This window comes from Vanessa atalanta, chromosome 17, assembly GCF_905147765.1.
Source record: "Vanessa atalanta chromosome 17, ilVanAtal1.2, whole genome shotgun sequence".
Classification (NCBI taxonomy): Eukaryota; Metazoa; Arthropoda; class Insecta; order Lepidoptera; family Nymphalidae; genus Vanessa; species Vanessa atalanta.
Genome location: NC_061887.1, coordinates 7,999,407 through 8,024,604, shown reverse-complemented (window position 1 = coordinate 8,024,604; position 25,198 = coordinate 7,999,407). Strand labels below are relative to the sequence as shown.

The following is a 25,198-nucleotide window of genomic DNA, read 5'->3' as shown; positions in this document are numbered from 1 at the left end:
AGATTACGATTCCCTCATGTCGAGTATTATTCGACAAACAACGTAAGACAAATGGGATTAACTAATAATACAATTACAATATTGTATAAAATTCACGTATGAATATCAAACATTTTGTGTATAATATTGTCTATGGGTAACGTTCTATATGCAAAAGCAATTGTACGTTATTTTCATGGCGCGGAACAAAGATAGCTTTGTGGGTCAAGGATTGTAATCAACCACGTGGCGCAATTGCGTGTTCTATTTGTTTGTGACTACCGCATTGTTTTATCACCTTCGAAATATTTATTTCTAATGACGACTTTTTTATTTTTTTATTGATAGCATAATTAAATACAAACATCCGCTTAAAGACAACGGTAACGAATATATAATTTCAAATAAAGAAAGAAACTATTCACACCTTCAGTCAGTTTGCAGAAAAATCAAAATAAATCAAACGATCATTGTGATTGATATGATCATAACAATAATTGCGATTTATTATCTTGCTGTCATAGTTCGATGTCATGGCAATCCTACCCATTTGGTAGGGTACCCAACTGGGTATAATCAGGTGCAGTCTGTAACTTTCGCGACTCCCTAATCTTGAACTGCTCTACCTAGAAACATTTACTTAGATCTGTCAGATCCGACCTTCTAAATATTAACTAATAAATTTTCAAAGGGAGTTCTTCGAAATATATCCGGGTCCTAAGGCGCATCCGGGATTAACCCATTAAAACTCCTTCGGTCGCCGTCTTCGAAATTGGTAGGAGAGGCTGCGGAATCGTTGTCATAAACATCCGCTGATAAGCTTATCGTTAAACCGACGTTGACTATTACACGGTTTGCTATTAAGTTCATAATAAATAAACGAAATAATATTTGTAACATTTAATGTACCTTCATATACAATACAAGCTATTTCTACGAGTCAAAGAATCCATTCCAAGTATTGTAATTTTAAACATGAGAACGATGTCGTGTATAAAATTCCTTACATTATAACAAAAGTCCTCTCGAATTTACTTCACAATGAAAAATGCTTTGTGAGATGTTTCTAAAATAACCGTGTATTTTAAGCGGTTAAGCGCTGATGGAATTCTTTTTAAATTATGTATATAGACTACTGTGTTCAATCTTTGTCGACCATCATTTAGCATTAATTTGAATAATTATTAAAATCAATCAATCAATATTCTTTACACTTTTGGTGATTAAAGCTTTTCGCTAGATTCACTAAGCGTAAATTAAGATATAGTATTTGTTTATAGATTAGTTAAATATATTTTTGATATTCTGGAAAACACTTTAATATATTTTAAGGACGTTTTGCTCTCACTTGCCTTTGGATATAACAAAACAAACACGTACGTCTGTACTTGCGACAAAATTAATGTTTCAAGATAACGTTATACGTAACGTTGAATCTTGAAACATTAAAGATTAACGTTATATATCATACATACGGCAATCAATCAACTAACTTCTAAAGAAATATAAAACGTTTAAAATCAGCTTACAAAACATTCAAGCAGTAGTAACTACGTCTATCAAAAATATCCGTGTCTAGTAAATTAGAGTAGGAAGTCGGCCGACAGTTGGTAGTCTTAGGAATGATTAAAGCGCTTCGATAACGAAAAGGCATGTTGTTAACGAAGACTTGATTATAACTGTCAAAGCTTTTTAATTGAAAATATAAATCTGTATCTTTTTTTATGTAAATTTACTAATAAAACTTAGATTAACTAAAAATAACGTTAACAATTTAAAAAAAAATATATGTGTTTATTCTTTTTAAACGATCTAGTTTTTAATGCTTTGTATCTAACTATAAAATTACTGAGAATATAACTAGTAAAACGAAGATTAAGCCGCAGGTAATGGTACTTTTTATAAATAACCTTTTATTAAGAGCTATTACATTTTTGATTTTATATAATCGTTTTTTTTATTATAATTTATTTAACGTTTTAATGTTTTACAAATAAAAAAAAAAATATTTTTTTCATATCGTAAAAATACAAATAAATAATTCTTACTATATATTATACTCATATAAGTGTCAATTTACTGAAATTTATATCGAAACACGAAAAGGTTTTAAGACGCAAAAGCTTACTACGTAACTTTCCGAGAATCGTAGAACGCATAATGTAAGATCCACGAAGGGTCCACCCACGGCAAGGCCTAAGTACTATTTGGGTCCAATTTAGGTTCAGTATATACATTATGAATATTGAAATTTATATAGCTAAACGTATCCACATTACAGTTATACAAAAAAAAACATAAGAGTCAAATCAAACTCTAAAATCTTTATTCAACATTATATATTATATTTATTAATATAGAAGCGTAACACTTGCTTATTGACTGTCAAAAATCTTCCACCGGTTCGGAAATAAACACCTGAGAAGATCCGGCGAAAGAGACTCAGTAGATGTTTTTTAATACCATATAAAAATTATGTTTTCGTTATTTGTAATAGTCTCAAAAATATCTCATTCCCAAGGTGTGTATTCAACTAAGAAATTATTATATTATTTTGTAATATTTGCCACATAAATACTCATTAACGATTCTTTTAAATTTTGTAAGGTCAGTCAGAATATGCAGCTATGATGAAACGTTGGGCAAAAAAGTAAAAAAATATATTATAGGTTATAATCTGATTTAAACGGGGAACATGATTGTGAAAACTGCATATTTCTAAAAATCCACTCCCTATAATACAAATAAAATTACAATTCACTTAATATGTTATAAAATTGTATACTAGCTTAAAGTTGCAAGGGGTTCCCCCCAATAAGCTTTTATTACCCCATCAAAATGTTAATGACGTATCTACAATAAAGCTCTACAAATATCGCTTCGTGAACATCGAACCTCATCGAATAACGGAGCTGCATCCACATAGGCAATCTCAAATAATATAGAGTTTATAGCAATAGTTTTAGATACTGCTTGCAATGTAAATATTAATTTTTGTAAATAGTTGTGAACAGAACCTAAAACTGATAATGTTAAGGAAGATAATGTTAATTATGGTAATCTTTGTCTGTAGAGATTCGATAGAAATATATTTATTTAAAAAGAAGAGAAGAGAGTGTATCCTTTAAAATTTTACGTGTACATACTTATGTCCACTCTCACATATATGGCTTTACACGTGCGAAATGTTTAAAATACAAACAACCAACCCCCGTTTTACCCCCTAAGGGGTAGTTTCGTAAAATCCAATAATAGCGGATTCTACACCCTATAAGAAACCTACCTGCCAAATTTCAAGTTTATAAATAGGTGTTATAGTTTCATAAGATTTCGTGATTAATAGATGAGTGGTATTCCTCTTTTATAAATATACAAGATTATAAAATGTGCGTAAAACGATTAAAAGAAAGACAAACATACAAATTAGATTATATTTGTTAAATTTATGTTATTAAATCTTAACTAATATAATATGAAGGGACGCCTTTGTGAATGAAGATCTATTTGTAAGAATGTATTTGGTGTTACAATTTAAACGAATTCTTTCGACCATCAGATCAATCTAACTAGAAAAAGAGAAATCAATGTTAATAAATACAAAAAAGGTCTTTATAAGTAAGATATTTAAATTATAAGTAACTATTACGATAAATTATAATGGTATTATCTTATTAAAACATCATGAAAATATCTCCAAAGAACAAAAATAAGGGCTGATTAGTCGACCCGTTTCCAGTCGATGAACTCAAATCCATTAGCAATGTATAAACAATGGGATATCGTTAGAGGGTATTTCCAAATGGAAGTCATCATTATACACTTTAGTGGTAAGTAACTGAGATGTGGGCGTTTTTGAGACTTTTATTAACACGACGTCTTTCAAAGTGTCAACGACCTTTGCTTTCTTCGTATCTTCAATTAAATCTTTAATATTTAATGAAATAGTTCGTTAATTAAAATTATTATTATAAAAAAAAATTGTAAAGATATATATATGAGACATTAGATATACACGTAAACGTATAGTGTAGCAATTAATAATTATTTGTTACCGTTTTGGCTACTTAGTGAGCCACAGGGACGTAATATCTTAGTTCCTGAGATTGGTGACGCATATCTTTGAACGGTGATGATTACTTACTATGTAGACAATTTTCCAGTACGCCTAATTATTTAAATAAACATTTACTAAGAAATTTACGAAATTATATTTTATGCCGAATTAAAGCAACATCATACATATACTAAAAACTTACTAAGGTAGTAAAGTAACGTCCCACTGCAGGTCAAAAGCCTCAAAAGGGAAAGGAATCTCCCTTTTGAGGAGAAGGTTTGGAGTTTACTCCATCACCTACTCCAATGGGGGTTGGTGGCAGATTCTCATCCACTGCGTGCAGATTTCCTCACGATCCATCAAATTGAGCACGAGATGAATTAATAAATACAAATTAAGCACTTGGAATCAACGGATTTGAACTCAGAATAATCGGTTAAGAGTCGTGTATCTACTAGGGCATTACGCCAACTTTTACTAAGATAGCTTACACATACGTCATAACAAATAATTATGGTCAATATTTTAATTATTATGATGCCTTAAACAAACTAGATACTGCTAGCGCAATCGTGAATCAATTCTCTTAACCGATATTGACTACCGACTCTCAACGATGACCCGCTAACTACACATGATATAATACACGAATATGTCCACAAACACTATTTATACTCTCAATTTCCTCACTATCGTAATCCGATGGGACCGTAATCCGACACGACCGGAGAGAGTTCAGACGCAGGACCAAAGGCTTTACGTGACTTGCGAGGCAAGGGAGTGTAAACATAGCTAACTTGCTAACACCGGACTGATACTGAGGATTTCTTGACCGAGAAACCCAACTTCTAGCCGGTGATTTAAACCAACCACCAGATCAAAGAGGCCGTAAAAGACGACACTTTAAATACAAATAGATTATTCGACATACTACAGAAATTCTATATTATCAAATTCGTATGTTGGTTTGTTTGTTACACTTTAATGAAATTTTGCAACTTTGTACAGAAAAGATCATAGAGTATGTGGGGGGGAGGGGTAGGCTACTAATATCTGCTCATCACATCACAAGCAGGTGTAGCTGCGCGTGGTAACTAATAAAATAAAACATTTTTATAATAGATATAGTTTAATTTATTTTATATTAAGAAAAAGATATTAAAACAGTCGCGTTGACTATTCATTAGCTAATGCGTCTTAGGGCAGACGTCAATAAAGGTTGCTAAGTAAAAAGATCGTTTTGTGATTTAATTTATTTAAAGAAAATACAGTAGAGAACAACAGCTATTTCATTGTAAATCTTTTCTACAAAACTAATTGAGATACGTTAAATGTTTGAATATGTATTAAAAAGATAAGATTTAATTTTACTTTAAGTCTATCTACATATTTAGCAGCTAAACACACATTGAAAACTATCCTAAGCATTTCCTGATCGTGTTAGATTTAAATCTACAGTGATCTATAGTGATAAGGAAACTTTTGTTTCCGTAATGCCTGACTGAAAATACTACTAAACCAATAACCATAAAACTTAGGTATACTTACTTCAGATTTCAATTTAAACTATTGACGTGACAAGCATCAATTTGTTGCTATTGTATAAGCTATATATAGAATATGTCAATAACATAAATATATAAAAGGTGTTTCAAATAAAATAAAAGTTCTATATTTCACAAATATATTGATACAACGTCGTCTGATTTTAAAATATATATGAAATTTTCACTTGTGCGATCAGACACTTGCGAGGGTCGGTGCTTGAGTTTCTTGAACTCGAAGTTATGGTCGCAGTGAACTACGCTATATCGCAAAGAATTTCAGCTCACCGACTATAATTTACATAACGCTACCAAAGAAATAGCGTTTGGTAGTCATAAAATTTTGATGAATTTTTTAAGAATACGTATTTTTAGAATTGATATTATATGAAAACTAAAAAGTGGCAGTCCTCCAGACAGTTGTCCTGTTTCAGACGGCCCCGAGTAGGACGGACGTACTAGCGAGGAGTGCAGAAAGGCGAGATCACCTTCGCTCCCTGAGGAGAGCTCCGCCGAGTCACGAGCGGATTACAGTGCAATCGAGGGCTGAAGGCGGCCATCGCAGTGGTTTTAGTGGATAGGAATCCCGCATACCCTGTTTCCTCCAGGGGCTCGAGCACCTTTCTGAAGGTTTTCAAGTCGTGAAAAAAAATGTATTAGCTGAAGTTCATCCTGTTCATACAGGCTTCCTAATAAAGTCATCCTTCACCACAGAGTACGTGATGAATTATAAACTCAAATTAAACAAGTTAAAATTCAATACTGCTTACCTAAGTTTGAATCTTTTATAAAAACCTTTTTTATTAGGTTTAAAACCACGAATTGTAATTAGCGTCAATACAGCTTTAATATTACACACTTACATATCGAAGTTGTCAAATCAAATCAAATCAAATACTTTGAAAATAATAGATCTTCAATTGAAAGGGAAGTTCCGAAACGATTAAGATAACCGAAATAACGGGAAAGTTTATCATTCACGAAGGGCTATCGCTTCTACCCCATTGTGGCACATAAAATGAGAATCGCATATTTTTATATAATAGAACGTCATCTAAGATGACAGAAGATAAAATTCTATGTAACATTGTTGTGATTACTTGTTATATATTATTGCAAAAATTCTTACAAATATGATAAATGCAAAAATGAATATAAAACCGATTATCATGACATTCTGCGTATATACGTTGTTAGGGGTACAAAAAAGGAGAGAAACAAGAAAAGGAGTACCTCTCCCCTTCGCATACGAGTGGCAAATAATTCAATAAAATCTATGTCAAATTACCAATTTGTTGGAAGTAAGCGGTAATATATTTATCCGCAAGGCAATTAGATTTGTTGTCGCCGGAGTTAAGCTGACGGATTAAGCATAATGTGTGCCAGCTGCCTTATACGTAAAAGGAAAGCCTACGTATTGACGGAGCTTATATTTTTAAAACGATTACCCTGTGGCATTATTGAAGTATTAGCTACTTTTGGATCCCGAGGTCCTAGGTTCAAACTCCGAGTCAGGCCAATAAACTTTTGGGTTTATCTGTCCTGATTGATCATAAGAATAAAGGAATACAACGCGATTTCTTCCCCTGAGGAGAAGACAATAGGGCTCAAGTAGAGCACAACACGAGAAGGGTCGCGAATACGTTATATCGACACCATCCCACAGGCTCCGATACGGAAGACGGTTATCACACTGCTTTTAGTGCATAAGAATCCTATATTACCCGAATAACCGTTCCGAACCGGTGGTAGCTTCACTTAATAAGTTTGTTAAATGACGATTCAAAAGTTCTTTTAAAAGCCTACTTAAATAAAGCATATTTTGATTTGATTTGATTAACAAAGAGGGGCTCGGGGGCACATCGTGGGTTTAAATATTGTTGTGCTTAATTTGTCTTTATCATTTTTCTGATGCTCAGTGGCGATGAAAAACATATTGGAGAACCTGCTGTGCTGGATGAGTATCTATCACGTATGTACCATCAATCGCCATTGGAACAACATAAAATACTTCCAATGGAAGGTCCAAACCTTTTTCTCAAAGGGAGAGTAGGTCTTAGCTTAAAAGTGTAACATTTGTAGGCTGTTACAAGTAATATATTTTGAACTTCAGAGCCATGTATTGATAAGCCGGGGAAGAAGTACAATAATAATGTTTTTTGTATTATTCACGAACCAAATTTTAATATTATTACGAGGCACGCGATAAAATTATTAAAAGACTCACGATATTGTGTGTATTTTTTACTTAGTTCTTGGGCTTGGTGCGAGCCCGTCTGAACCGTCAACCACTCAACAAATAATTTTATTCCAGTTTGAAGGGCGAGTGAGCCATTGTAGTTACACTGGCTCACTTTCAGGCTCAAGGGACTTTAAATCTTAGTTGCCAAGGTTGGTGGCGCATTGGTGTTGTAAGGAATTATTAATATTTCTAACGACGCTCATGTATGTGGTGGTGCGGCGATGATGACCACTTAGTCGTCATAGACATAGTAAGTACGATCGGTCGCCCATATATAAGTTCACCTACATATTTTATAAAATAAAAATTAATCACGTTATTAACTCGATTCAAAGCGGAGTTTTCAATTAATTTTAATTATAAATACATAAATAAACCAACAAAAAATTTACGTTTTCTAAATATTTGACAGAAACGGAGTTCCATTTTTGGTTCATCAAATAAATTAAATATAAAAGCACAATAAACATCAAAATTATACCTTCCATAAAAATGGTCTACATTTTATTCATAAAATGTAAAATTATTTCGCATATAGGTCGAAAGAAGGTTTTAAAATGTATATCTTTTATGTTTTCAGGTATTTGTGTATCAGTTTTATTGTTTTAATGAATGACGTCGAAACATAATTTGACACACTTATCTAACTCGAATACCCGTTAAGTCTCTATTAAGCGAAGAGAAAATTATTTTGTTTGAATGCTACGGCTAACAATGCTAAGGGACATAAAATTTTTATTCACTAGTAAACCTATTACTTAGAGCAACAGCCTTTGAATAAACATGTGAATATTATATCGGAAATTACTGGATCGAATCTTTTATGAGATCCTAACTTAAGTTCACGATATGCATCTCGTGATGAAAAACACTGTGGGGAAATCTACATGTTTCGAGAGAAATTGAAACATTGTATTCGAGATTCTTGGTGGATTAAAGTTGGTTTTCACATTTATTTCAAGAACTCAGACGAGAAAATGACCAGCCTAGTAGTACATACATACTTATCGAATGTAAGGCTAAATGTGAATACGATGGTGGTTTTTAAGATTTTATATACCATTTGCGTTTAATTACACGAGTTCAGCAGTTATATATAGGGAAGAAGTGGCATTAAAGAGCCTGGAACTTATCAATACACGATAGTCGCCCTCAGTTCAATCGAAAAAAAAAAAAAAAAATGTGCCCATTTCTGATGTTATGGTATATCTTATTGGTTTAAATCATTATTATTTATTATATAATAGACAAAAAATGTATTTTAATTCGTATCTCTAATCATTGATTATGTTTAATTTATATTTTTAATAAATATTGTGCAATTTGATATTGCATGGTGAGACTACCTGTAGATAGTAGAACGTTCGCAGATAATTTTGATACGTATTTTTTTTATTTTGGTGTGATATTATATCTACTGTTGGTTGTGCTATTAAAAATAAATAAAAAATAAAGTGTAAAATTATAATTTCATAAGCTAACTAATAAAGAAATGCTACTGACTCACGTGGGTGGCGGATACAACGTATCTAGCTCCGAGGAATTAGATAAGATCAACTGTAACTGTGGCAGTCTGTACACTACTAAAATATGATATTGTATACAAACTTTATATCATACAACGAGTTTATGAAGAAGTAAAAAAGGCTTTTATATTACACTATATGATCCACATGATTTACGTCTTAATTTTTTTTTAATAATTTGATATATTTCGCGCTTCACAAACGCTAAGTATTTTACAATTAGCAAATTTACGCATGTATGAGCAGCAACTGTACGAATTTTTAACTCAATCGAATGAAAACTTAAAAATCGCACACATTCCTTTTTTATACAGGTATGAGTAAAACCTGACAGATGTACTTGTGTGTACCAATGGTCATTGGAAGCGAGTGTACGGTACAGAATATCTATATGATAAGTTTCAACAAAGTGATTAATTAAATACATATACGAGTATGTACCAACTTACAAGATGATCGGTCAAACGATATCAAAGTAATAAATCTTAAACAGATATTATCAACATCCACATTTATATACGTCAAGGTCAGTAGTCTTTCCATACATTTAAATTAGATACATAACATTTTCCATACCAAAGATAAAAGCAAAATTTTCAATACTTTTTCATAGAAAAGCTAAAGGATGTTTAGACTTTTATGTGCAATACGGTCCATTCGTTTTTATGTACAAAAATCTTAGAGATTACGAGTTGAAATACCCTGTCTGCTTTATAAAAATCGTGTAGAGTTCAACAGGTGCTTCAACGTTGAAGTGGAAACAGTTGCCGAGTATATAATATCCGTTGTTCATACAAAGTGACATTGTTTTGTTCATATTCTTTTTGTACGTGACTAGACAGATTTTGTTGTTATACCGTGCATATTATTATAACATTATCAAGAAAATCAATAGTAAAGGCTGTCTCATCGTTTTCTCCGTTATCTTTATGAAACCTTATTGACAAAACAATGTAGAGCTTCTAAGGAGCGCCTACGTTAATAATGTTTTTATAAAGAATATCTGCAATGCGTTAGCCATTGAAACTTTCATGTGTAATCCTGATTTTATGGCTTTTTTATCTGCACTTCGAATACAAGGCAGAATCCAACATATGGCTTGTTATTGTGAAGGTATCGGGGATTCACCTTGAATTTAATACGTAGCGAAGGTATTATCCCTTTTTAAGTGTTCTACTTATTTTGAACCTTTATTTTCCAGACTTTCATACTTATTTGTATACGCTAGTCTTAATTCAACCTAAATCTCAAAATACGCATATACTTACAAAATATATAAAAAGTTACGAACTGTTTATGCAACAGTACAAAGGAAAAATCAACATCTTTACTAATAAACAACAAACAATAATGTATACAATTATGTACGAGTGCTTTCTGAAACAACAAATTATTTCGTTCCGCGCGTTATGATTGTTCGAAGTTGAGTGTGTTCCCTCCACTATTTCGACAAAAACTTAATTACAAATACGACTACGACTTCGAGGGTGACTGTTAGTAATTTCCGCTTTTTGTATTCGTTAACGGTCAACAGACAAATGTTACCGAGCATTTTTATTCAACCGTGACAAGTTTCAAATTAACATCTTAATAGATTTGCTCGTTAAGTGAACGAGGATTTCCTGCGGTTAAGCCTTTATTAAATGACTAGGCTTGAAATGTCGTAACAAGGTCTCCGAAAACTTGAGAATATCTTTTGTTGGTAATTTTTTATATTAGGTACATTATTTTAAATTTTCTTTTTAGATGTTTTGTTTGCGAATTATATATTTTTCTATTTGCTTTACCAAATAGCTAAGGATCGGATAAATTTTAACATATATACAACTTTTTTTTTTTATTATTATTATTCTTTATTGCACAAATAAAACATGTACAGAGGGCGGACGATTAACGCTATAACATCATTTTCTGCCAGCCAACCCAGAATAGTGTAGGAGAGTAGGCAGTAGGGTGTGCACAGAAGTTAAAGAAAAATTTAAAAAATATATGCATAGCAATACATGCCTATAAATATATATAATAATAATACAGTACATTATCAGACATAAGACAAGATGATTGCATTTGAAAGGTTTAATGAATCTTTCATGCTCAAGTGATGAATCGAATATCTTCAGAATTCACTATTTTCAATATCAACTTACACACACACTTGAACCTTTCATATCTTGTAACTTCATCTTGCAACTAAATTTTAAATTAGTTCCACTCCATCAATTGAACTGAAATTTTGCACACACTTATAACGCGGGGTGCTATCTTGAAAGTATAGTAAATTTTATTCACTTGAATATTTAAATGTAAAAACTGTTAATGAAAGTTTTATACTTTTTTTTTACTTTTGGATTTGATCAGATTGAATTTTTATTTGAGCACATTGTTTCTACATTTTTTTTTAAAGTATCGGTAAGAGGGCAAGGGCAAAACCTTCTGATAAATAGTAACCACTGCCCACAGACAATAGCGCTGTAAATAAATATTAATCATTCCTTACATTTCTGATGCAAAAGTTGATACTTTAACAACATTATATTTCCTTAAAGAATCTTAAAACTACGTTAAGAACAAGAACAACTGCTATATCTTCTCTCATTTCGAGGAAAAACATTTATTTGGCTTCCGTTTAACTTTGGCGGAAGAAAACAATACCTATGCATCAACAAAGTATAATATTTTACTCATACTAGCTTAATAGCTAATTTTAGGCAAGATTGGTATGCAATGTATTTTTAGTAGGTAATTAAACAAATGAGAAACATAGAAGAATGGAGGGGAAGAGATGATGACCTAAGAAAATTTTGATAGTGTGTGAGTGATATGAAAAAGATGGATGTGAACGATTATAATGACAAATAACTAGCTGTTGCCCGCGACTTCACTCGCGTGGAAGTTGAATATATTTACACATTCACTTAAAATATTACGTTAAGTGAAGACCTCTTTGTATACCACATCGGTATGTAGAATATTTAGAAACGCCTTAATAGGTATATTCTAACTTCAAAAATGACGGACTTCCATACAAACTTTAAACCCCTTTTTCACCCCCTTAGAATATAGATAGAGGAGAATGGAAGGAAAAGACATGCTGCGCCGACCGTAAATAGTTTGGGACAAGGGCCGGGAAAAGAGAGTAAGCAACGTATCTGACTTGAGAAATTGTTCATATAATAATTTACTTTTAAAAAATTTATTCTTCAGACATAAAAGTATAAGCGAATGCCCTTTAAATATCAAGTAATATATTTAATTTTAAAAAGAGTTTGGTTATTGTCGGAACTTAACGTGAGTTTTCGTTACCGGTTATAGCTTCGCAATCAATTGAAACCTGTCAATTTGAAAGTGCTATAAGAGCATACTGGAATAACGAATATTTATATAGTTTTATTAGAAGAGCCGGTCATGCGATACTATAGCTGAATTCTATTATTGCACGATAAAGTCAAAAGTCTTCTCCGAAAAACGCTAAATATAAGGGTCAAAGTTCATGACAAAATATTCAGCTGTTTTTGGGTAATGTTTTGAATTCACATCACAACAGCGCTATTTTTACCATAACCCTAAAAATAGGGATGAGAGAAAAATATTTATTACGCCTCTTCTCACAATATTTGTTATAGGAAAAACATTAAGAAGATTGTCCCGTAAATAAAACTTATAGAGAACGTTTTGTACAAACAAGAAGCTAGCGATGAAGCCGACACGGAAAGACAACGGCTGAGTAATAACAATGAAAGGATAAAGGAGCTAGTTAGAATTGTTGTTTATTGGAATGTTCTTAAATCAATTATAAAGTTAGACGCTTCTGTCTAGCTCTAAAAGTTCCTACTTTACTACAAGACCATTTTTTTCTATCAATAAGAATGAACTGCGCTTTACACTTGTGTGATGTTTATAACAAAAAGTACTTGTATCATTTATTATTTCGAAATTCACAAACATTATAATTTAAGGAAATCATTAATGAATAAGCAATTTATACAGCCTTGAAAACAGAATAATGAAACCGGTTTTATTTAGCAGACAACAATTATGTCTACATGAAATTCTTATAATGGACCAGTATTATTATTTGCGTACGTCTGAAAAAAGGTAAATAATTTTTTTTAGCTGTTTGTTAACTTACAATAATCATGTTTACGGTCTCTGAGAAAATGTATATTATATAATCTTAACACAAACGTGAATGAAGACTTTTCACTTCATTTAAAGAGTCAACATTTATTTGATATATTTATTAAAATAAGTTTTTTTTTTAAACGAAACAAAATTTTTAATTGAAACTCCTCTATGAATAAATTTTTCTGTCTTAAATATATTTCGTAATATAGCGTAATAACATTCCGAGGTATTTAAACGTATACGTGAGATCTTCGATCAAATTTATCTCGTTTAATTAACAACATCTACCAATTACTGGCGACCCTCATTCGAAGGGATTTAATAAGCTTAGACAGTAAAGCTATGTATTTAAATGAATACACTCAGAGGTATAATTAAGTATCTAGCTTTGAAGACATAAATTCCGTTTTTGTTTTACACAAAGCCTAAAATGTGCCTTTTACTTGATATACAAATGAACGCTTATTGTAATTATTAATAAGAAAAATTCTTCTCACTTTGAAGTAACTTTTATTCTCACAATCCTAAATTTACCTCAATGATAGGATGGCATTCAGACATGACCGGAGAGAGGGATCAGGTGCAGAACTAACGACTTTAAATGCTAAGCTGGCACGGGAGTATAACTTTACTATTTTTCGTTTCAACTGAGACCAAACTGCGACCAAAGATTCGAATTTAGGATCTATGGCTAAAGAAGAATTTAAAATGGTGATCTGATTCTACGTTCTTATTAATTTCGCCGTATCAAACTAGAGATGGGGGAGTTGGCTGAGATGTCTTACTATGACATTCCTTACTTATACTCGTAAAGAAAGAGAAAGTAGGAAAGAAAAATTTCATAAAAGTCTAGAAAATATACTTCAATATTAAAAAAAATTCGGGCATATATATCTGAAACAAAATATTTACAACCCAAAGAAATATATGTTTTATAACATCATTTTAGCCTGTAGTTTAGTCTCACATGTATTGGGGATATTTCCGAATAAAATGTCTCCCCGACATTCGACCTTTCACTTGACGACAAAAACAACATAAATATTATCACAGTCTTACATTTCCCGGTTCATTTATAGCTATTCTTTACTTTTTTCCTCGACTTTGATAAACAACGAAATACCAGAGATGCGTGCCAAAATTATATAATGAAATTCTAAAACACAATTTGTCGTTTTCGTCCATTAAACACGCAAATAACGCTTCAATAAATCATGCCTCAAAAATGTTAGCTTAAATCTTGTAATTTCATTACTTAGTGTGACAAACTAAAAGCGGCTATGTATCACTGATTATTAATGTTTCACAATATTAAAATGACGTTTTAATATTATTATTTGAAAAAAGAATAGAGATTTAAAAATGGAATGTAAAAGTGAAATAGTAATAATATTACTATTCGAGAATGGAAGTAGATCAATGCGTTTACGCATCAGTTATCAGCGAGCAATCGAATGCAACGGATTGCTTGAAATAAATAACAAAGGCGATATTGAACTGAGGAAATCTTAAACCGCCTAAGTCTAAAACGAATACGACCTTCCGAGTTCCAACGAGGGACGAGCGAACCATTTGTACATATTTAAACAACGTGAAAAATATTCTACACGAATAGCGCCTTACGCGAGAAATCAAGAAGTTTAGGTGTTAATAATATATGAACCCCCACTTCAAACACTGCGCAACCAGGTTAATAACTATTTTCACGGTACGTACAATATTTGTGGTAAGTTTTGTTTTAAAATATAATAATAAAAAAGTAAATTGTCATATATACATACACATATACACATACATATACATTGGATTTGATTTGATGATTATTTCTATTTTCACCTAGAAAATATCTTACACGAAAAATTATTATCCACGAGGGATCATATCCGCGTCAAAATATTAAAGATAAATTATTATGAATGAGTGCAAAACTAAAAGTAAGGTTAGTAAATATAAAAAAAAAAAGTACAAAATAAGATGGTTTCATAGTAAAAGCCGATAGTGAAATTTAAATAAAACTTCAATTCCCCTGTTTCGAGACACGTGACCAATAAACTCGTGAAACATTGAACTACATGTACGGTGAACTTCGCATTAATTCTTAACTCCCCATGGGTTACGAGAAAATCAGGATAAGACACTTCCTTAAGTTAATTAAAACGTGCTAGCAATACTTGAGTGTTGTGATTTATTTATTTCATTTTAGGAAATCATTACTGTAAATGGTTATATCCGCTTATTGACAATGTAAGTAAATTCAAGCCAGTCTTTCTACTGTTAATGCACTGCCAACCATTGAATCTAATATGTTAAATTCTGTGTACCTATTATTGGCTTTGTTTAAACTGGAACAACTATACAGATTATTGATGTTCAGGGGTAGAATAATTGAGGAATGAATATACCTAGTACCACAAATACCTAGCACCAGTAAAACAGTCTAAGAATTATAAAATACATGTATATTCAATATTTTGGGTTATTTATAATTAGTATAGTGTACTATTATGTATGCTATTTTTGATATTTATGATATAGAACACCGCTCAAACTCTTTGTATACCGCTAGTATCTAATAAAAACGTTTTATTAAATAGAAATCGATGAATACCGAGTTCCGTCCGTCCTGAACTTCGACCTTTTATAAAATCGACGTTTACTGGACACATAATTGTAGACGGCTAGCGCGACAATTACATATTTTATAAACCTTAAGCATTTTATGAACCCTTGATAAAACAATAGTGATCCGACATGTTGACTCACATATGTTTTATTTGTTTATATGTTTTAATGTTGTATATTTATTTCACTCTCCACAGACTCGAAATCTCTGTTTTTAGTTACATTTTCGAGTTATAATCACGTTATTTATAGTAGGTTCATACGTTTCTATTTTACAATGCGAAATCGTTTCAAGATCATTTTTAATAAAAATATATTGATGAAAATTTGCCACCCTAAGAGTATTTTTGATTAATATTTTTATTGGAAAAGATCATTAACTGTCCGATCCGATTTCGATGGTACAAATTCACATAAAATCCCGTTTCCTCTCCTTAAAGTTGATATTTCTTTAAATTTGTGCTAAATTTCAAGTCAATCAAATGTGTACTTTTGAAGTATTTCTTTTATATAAATATATATATAAACATAAATACATAAGTATAGATTATGATTGTAGTCAGTAGTTATGGTCATATATATGATACAATTAAATATGTGGGAAGTTAAGTAATCCGATTAATACTAAAATCTACTACTATATCTATAGTATTATTATATCTAGACTATCGCATTTCTATCGTCCGTTTAATATATGTAAATATTTTTTAATATCAGCGTTATCAGTAACGAGAACATGTACATAAACAAAAAATGTTTTATGGAAAATATTATAATATTACAAATATCTCGAGTAAATTCTCGATCAAAGTTAATAGAATTTTTGAAACCGAATAAGATTGAGTGACCCACAAACCATTTGACTTTAATTTCAATTTTGTATTTAACAAAAAACTGGAGGAAAAACCGATGATTTAGTTCAATTCATTCGAATTGTATCTAAATATCTAATTATCATTTCTAAATATCAACGACTATGAACACGTTGGACGAATAAAAATAGGCATGGGCCTTTCAGCGAGATGTTCAAGAACCAAAGACGGCCAGCGCAAAGATTTACCACGATAAAAAAGAACAAAGTATACTTCATCAAAGTAAACTTTTAAAAGAACCTTTAAAACGTGATATTACTAGATTAAATTAAATTTAAATAAAATCCTCTCTGGTCTCGAGATGAATCAGTAAGAAACTCAAAAGTTTATCTTATTCACAAATCAAACTATTTTGTCGACTGTATAGAATTAAATTTTACTAACATACTCGTATGAGAAGCAAAGAAACACACAAACAAACTCCCCCTATTTTATCATCTATACAAGAAATCATACATTAAAGAAAACGTCATTTTTTAATTTATTTCTTTATATAATATTTAAATTTGGAAACTCTCATGAATAATACAGTATAGGTATTTATTCGAATTAAATTTATTTATACTCGATTTAATTTATTTTGTCGTAAATATAATGTATCGAATATAGACACAGGTTATTACCAACATTAAAACTGTAATGCGTATGATGGGGTTGGTAACAAGGTTTCTTATCAAGGTCACTATAAATCATAAGCAATGAACGTGTACAATCGTAGCCTAAATCCATTTCAATGAAAGTGTTATTTTTGTTAAATAATTTTAGTAGAACGCATTTTAAAATGTATATTTTATATATTGGGATGTAGAGATAGGTTCAGCTTACTCTTATACTTAAATGTAAATTTTCGTATGTAATAATATCTCCTTTGTAATGTTTGCACTTATCTGTTCTCATACGAAACGTATTTTAACATAGTTTATCTGTGAGAGATCGTTATAAGACTGCTTTTGCGCGATATTTGTTGACTGTTTTTTGTTTTGGGTACTCTTGTGATATCAGTTATTGATATGAAATTATAATAAATAAATATTGTATTTAAATCATACATTAAAATGTGCTTAAACATTTGTTATTATGTGTTCAAAAATGCCAGACACACATGTGTATAAAATGAGTAGTACGAGTGTATTTCAACGCACCTAATACCACTAAATACGAATAGATATGAATAAATACGATTACATACTAGTATTTATCGTGAACATGAATCCGCAAAATTAGCGCAGCAGATAATAGTTGGACTGTCTTATATTTATAAGCTTATCTACTATAATATATACAATTTATATAACAAAATAATATATAAATAGTTGAAAATAATATTACGCAACACTCGACATTTTTTCTTTCATTTATAATTTATTTCAAATCTAACAGATCTCTAAAAGTACAAATTCAACTTTAACAACTTCTGTAAAACGATGGTAACTAATATTATTTAATATTTACCAATAACACATTTATCTTATGAATAGTTTTATAGTTATCTTATCTCCTGTATCCTTAATAATATAAATAAAAATAACAATAAGCTTTTCAATGTCCCACTACTGGGAAAATGCCTGCTCTCCGTACTTAACCTTAGGAAACATTAAACATTGAGTTATTCTTCTTATATATTATGAAATTTCAGCAGAAAATATTGAAAATTTAACAAATGTAAAACGATATCAATTTACATATTTTAATCTTAAAAGTTCTTAGTGAAACACTCATAATAATTCCGGTATAACCTTTATTAATCTTTATTTAAATGAGTTGAAAGCATTAACTTGTGTAAATCACAAAGTTGCTATATAAATGCCTGTAACTCTAATATGTATAATGTATAATCATAGACTTTGGGAAGACCTTGTTACAATTTCAAATAAATAGGATATATATTCAATTGTATCTGGAATTATATGGGGGACATATTAACATTTAATTTTTATTTTATAAGTAGTAGTAAAGTATAACCCTGTAAATTTTCCACTGCTGGGCTATGACATTCTACATTTTTTGAGGATTTGAAGCTTCAATACGCATTATGATCTCATGTCGCGAATTATCATTGAATACTAGCATAATATTATTAGAATTATAAATACAAATTATTAATGGCTAATAAGAAATGTTTTACTTGCACTTAAAACAAAATAAATACAGTAATACATGCTAGGTATATATTTGGAGCCTGCACAAAACCTACAACCCAACAAAATATAAACTTGATTACACAAAGTATATGTTACGATAAAAATATATTTTAATTTTTCAACTTTTATCGATCTTTGTATAGTCGAATCCAGATATAGTTATCTTAATTCAAAATCTAAACAAATTAAGTCGTGAACGAAAATATCAAAATTACAATGCTGCAATAAAAATAACAACAAATAAACTTTTTCACGCTACTGTACCAACCGAAATAAATTAAACCGATATTGCTTTCGTAGAGATGTAAAAATACATCTTACGACTCATAAATCAAACGCGTATTTTGCCTAAATTGTTTACTATCTGAAATAATAAAGACAAATACATTTAGCTAACCTTGACTTTGTTTAAAATAACTGAAATAACTAATAAAACAACTGTAATAAAGTTAAACATGCGAGTTCGCAGAAAATTCGTTCACAAACAAGTAAATATTTCCCATAACTTTAGATCCCCATTACTTGTAACGCTGTAAATATCAAGTTTTGTTTTATGTATTTGCGCGTTGATATGTATTGTTGCAAGGTTAAGTCATCCAACGATAATTGTTACGTTTATACTATTAAGAAATACATTTAAAATTTATGTATATTATATACATATATATAACTAGCAGTGAATTTAATAAAAAAAGCGTAAATTTATTATTATTTTACATATAATTGTAAAATAAAAGTAAAGCCTAAGTTACTCCTTAGTATATCAGCTATCTGTCAGTGAAAGTCCAGTCAAAATCGGTCCAGCCGTTCCAGAGATTAGCTGGAACAAACAGACAGACAGACAGACAGACAGACAGACAAAAATTATAAAAAATGTCATTTAGGTATATGTACCGTATATACATACATATGCATTTAGTAAAATGCGGTTATTTTAATATTACAAGCAGACACTCCAATTTTAGTATATGTATAGATGTAACACCACAGCGATACAAATTGTAAGGTAAAAAAAACTTGTTAAATAAAACTATGAGTGGCGTGCTATACATACACATATACACAATGATATACAATATATTTGTTCGTAAAACGGTATCGTTGATATAATAAATCGCTTTCTCTATCCCATTTATAGTCATATGGTTAATATTTTTCTGGTCATTGTAATCAATTATAAGAAGATCAGTTTCTTATAATTGGTTAAATAAATACATCTCCCGTATCTTTTCAAACAAAATGACATTTATTGCACACATATGTCCATACCAAGTTATATTTACACAAGTACCACTTGCATATAAAGAAATAGTCATTTGTACATCTTTAAATAGATATCTCTTTAAAGCACTTTATTCAAGCTCCAGCGATTTTGACAGCGCTCGTGTATATTTTTACTATTTCCCGATGTTTCTTAGCGGACTTCTGACTAGCGGACTTATTGTTTTCGATGGATGTCAACTCGTGACCACAGTTGACAACCATCGAAAACAATAATAAAAATATAGGTATGACTGCCGTTAACACACGATTTAAAATGACATATTTTATTAAACATATGCATTGGTTAAACAAAACAAACGACTATGTTACAGGCCGGAATATAAACACGAATGGGAATATATTATAAAATTCATACAGTTACGATTCGTTTAAAACGATCCTTATTATTACTGCACGATTTAAAATCGGTAACAATCGAATTGTGATTGAACCAATTACGTGATTTAAAATTAAAATAATTATTATGATGGAGCGAACAAATCGTGTTATCGGATTAACATCTAATGAGGAATTAAACCACCATCGGACGTGGACGTAAATTTAATTACGTTTATGTACTAATAAATGTATAAACATATCTCCAATTCGTTTATATAGTACTAAGACATATAATCGTACCATGTTTGGAATGACATGATGGAGAACATGTTCAACATAAGTATTATCTTACGGATGTAGTAAAGTTACATAAAATCTCACTGGTGGGCTATCCCCTCCCTTTTCGAGAATAATTTCAAGTTTATTCACCACGCATTGTGGTCTCATGGGGCCAATTTTTTATCGTATTACTATTTATATTTATAAATTATTAATTTATATTTATAAATAATTATTAACATGAAAATCTTGGACTTAGACATTTATCTCTTTATATAACGCAAGCTCATATAAATAGATCACGAGCAGAACTAGTTAAATATCAAGTGTGCATATTAAAATGAATTCTTCCACAAAGAAAAATCAGAGTGTGTTGATGTCGTGTTCATTTGTTACCGTGCTCCTAAGCTTATCGTTTGTTGACAAATATAGCCTCATTAGCTTTGTCTTAGAGCTTCGCATTGTGATTTCATATTAAGTCAATGGTCGATTTGATCTGTGAAGGCCGAACAGCTAACATAAAAATGTCAAACGAGTCGAGCTAAGTGTTAAATTATGTATCATTAAAATTTTATATAAATTGGATATTTTTCATCGTAGAGTTTATTTGTTCCTTTTTGTTATAAAATTACTGCAATATTAAACCTTATAGTAAGTGGAGTTCTAATTTTATATTCGAACTAATGTTGAAAATAATTGAATATTATAATTAATAGAAGCACGCCATTGTGCTGAACCTTACAACATGCGAGATATAACTTCAAGCTTATTATTAATTTCACAAAAAAATGTAAAGTTTACAAGTGTAAAGTATACAAAAATATATATTACTATATAAATAACAATTTAAATTCTCATAACATTACTTTCAAAGTAAGATTTATTATGTCTTTTTTTAATTTAGTTTCCATTAAATACCATTTTAAAAAGTTGTTTGGAAGAATGACCAGAAGAAAATCACAAAGCTTAAGGATGATAGGATCTTTCTGAGCGATGTCTATAACAGAAGCGACCTTCTCGAACTTGTTCGCCTTTTATCCCAAAAATATTATTAAACGGGACGGGAAAGCGATCCCATTACGTCCCTGTGTTTTTTTTTTCAAATATTTTTATTATGGTAAATGTGATTTTGATATTATTTATTAAAAGCAAATGAATAATGGCGACCTGATTAGAAGTGATCACTTATGGCCATATACACTGGCACTTCGACCACGTTATCTTCGATGTTATTTTCCTGAATCTAGAACACAATAGAACGTAGATAGACCTGAACAAAGAACACTTGTGGTAATTTTAATCGGTGGTACGAAACAAGGTGTTTTTCTGAATAAAATCGTATGAAATTGTATAAGGTAAGAAACACACAAGAATACTTATATTCATTCATATTTTTATAACTTCATGATAAATAAACGAGTAGTTTCAAATTTAAAGACGAATAACTTTGAAAGTTTAACCGCCTCTTTATTTCCGCACCTGACTTATAAATAAAATACGCCCAAAATTTACTTAAAGTTCGCCGAAACTCTTATCCCCTGAAATAGTTTTATATTAGTGGAAAATATTATTAGTATTTTCATATTAGTGGAAAATAATAAACTTCTGGTGACGAATTCGCGTATAACTCAACCTTACGTTCGTTTATGTTTAGATTTATATTAATTGAAAGACAATAAACAAATATCGCAGTAATTAAATCCAAATATTGTTTAATATTGATATTTGCAAGAATCTAAATATTAAGTTGAACATGTTTGTAACAATGTACATAATATCGTTATTTGTTTAATTAAAATATACCTTATCCAAGCCTACTCTTACGAGTATTATGGAATACTTAATTTACGACTCAAACTATTTTATATGCAACATATTAAAAACCTTTCCATTTTATAAATAGCTAGTTTTCCGTCCTGACTTCGCATGGGTTAAACAACACAATATATATAATAGATAAAATAAGATTTTTTTTGTGCCCTGATCTTTCACGCGCGTATGCAAAACAACTCACAAGTTTCATCACAATCGTTTTAGGCGTATATGTAACAATTTCATTCATTGTTACTTATTAAGAATAGTACAATAAGGAAAAAAATGCAAGAAACAAATATGATTGATTGATTCTTATAACATGTTTGTATGTGTGTAGTACAAACAAATTATTCTAAGAATTTTATAAATTGCACAATTTTTATAAATTTTCAATCAGATATATAATAATAATTGAATATATTTTTTTTTAATTTAAATACTAACTGGTGGCAGTATATTTAAAATCATTAAACTGTGAAATGTGATTTTCATTAAAATATATTTTAATTAAATAAGCAAATTGAGACGTAATCGGCTTTTATAATTTTTAATTACAGTTTTAATGATTTAACGGAAAAATGTATCGCAAATTTGTGACATCTCTTTTTTCATTTTTCTTGTTTATTTTGAATAAAGAATTTTAAAGAAGGCCATTTTTAATAAATCGAAGCGAATGACATGCTTTAAAATATATTATGATAATATTCAACCGGAGATATGCAGGGGAAATAAAATGTTTGCACATTTATGTAGGTTTTAATTTTATAGAGTGAAACAATATTTTGTTAAATATTTATTCACGCAACGATAACAAAAATATTTTCTTTTGGTAAATTCGTGTATATCACTAAACCAAAATATTTTTGAAAGTTTTTTTTTTTTTTTTGTATTTAATTATATCGAATATTCTTTAAAGTAGATAACAATGTTACAATTAGTTTTCCCCGTTTGGTTTTTTCTTTATAGTCCTTAGCAGATTAATTATATTAGAATAATAAAATTCATTTTTTTAGTAAAATTATATATATCAAAGATATTAGACACTTGGAACTAAAAATTACGTTGCTGATATGTCCTTTACATAAATTCTACCCTATTCAATCAAATTGGCCACGTGATTGTACGTGGTCACCTTCACCCACACACACTGACACTGATAGAAATATACCACCACCATTATTTTAACTTACATTATTCTTTTGATTATGATTACACTGGCTAACCTACCGTTCCAAACGAAACAAAGCACTACAAATTATTGTAAAGCGGGTGGCACCCATATTTCAGATTGTGTGAAAAAAAAAGTAATCACTGTTCTACATTTTATTTAAATAAAAATGAAACTTTGCACAGACAAAGTATCGAGTTCCGTTTTCCTTTTCTAATAAACGTTGGAATAGAATATTTCCAGTAGTAATCTCACAGCTGTATTGGTTTTAGTTGCCGGCGGCGCGACGACAAGAATAAATTCAAAGCAAATATTTTAGTATATATATTAAAAGCTTGTAAATATGACAAAATATATAAATCCTATCATTCGCTTCCTTACTAAACACTTATATACAAGAGGTAGATATAATAATTTCAATAAATTTGGTTAATCTTTGACACAAGTTTCGATTCTTAATACAAAGCTTTCAAGTTCGTATTATCTGTTAAAGATAATATTATTAATAATTAATAAGTAATTAATTATTTTATTATATTTTTTGGATAAATGAGCTCACAATTAAATATTTAATTGAACATAATCTCTGTGTAAAATATATATTAGATATATAATTGGTGATATTTGTTTGATCATTTAGGACCAAATGATGTCTTAAACACAACAAAATAGCTCGTGCATATGATATTACAATACCTACAGATGAAATGTAATAGACGATCTGAATTAAATTACTACCCGCCGAACGTAACATGTAAGAAAAGTAGCAACTTTCGTTGAGACAAAAAGTAATGGCAAATCTTAGTGGCACAGAATCGAAAACTTTTATTTTCATATAACATAGTTAGTATCATAAGTGGATTACCACTTACATTACTTGTTTACTTAGCTAATGAGAAGAAAATAAGTTTCGAAAGTTCAACATACCTTAGTTGCGCTCGGTCATTAAAAACACCGGTTTAATGTATCGGCATTACGTCAAATGTTGAGATCGATCTGTAATATTGAAGTAGGTCAGGACAGGCACTGGGGTCCTCATTTCGCACGCTCATTATCACTTCACGGGGTTCGGCACTAGAGTCATGTGGTGGAATCGATGTGGCGGTGAGCCCGCGCAACAGTGTGGTATGCTGTGTCAGTAGGTGAGGGGGTGCGAGGCGCGCATGGCAGGCGGCGCGATGGCGCGAGACGCGAGACGCGAGGCGCGCGGAGTAGGGTGCTACGGCGGG

General features: G+C 30.6%; 1 protein-coding gene across 2 annotated transcripts in view; it reads right to left on the bottom strand.

Moving 5' to 3' along the window:
• LOC125070360 (sodium channel protein 60E) overlaps positions 1 to 25,198 on the bottom strand; it is a 186,359-nt gene extending 161,161 nt beyond the window's left edge. For both annotated transcript variants that reach the window (XM_047680196.1, XM_047680197.1), the window contains exon 1: positions 24,897 to 25,198. The gene's annotated coding sequence lies outside the window, so the exon portion shown is untranslated. The remainder of the gene's footprint in view (positions 1 to 24,896) is intronic.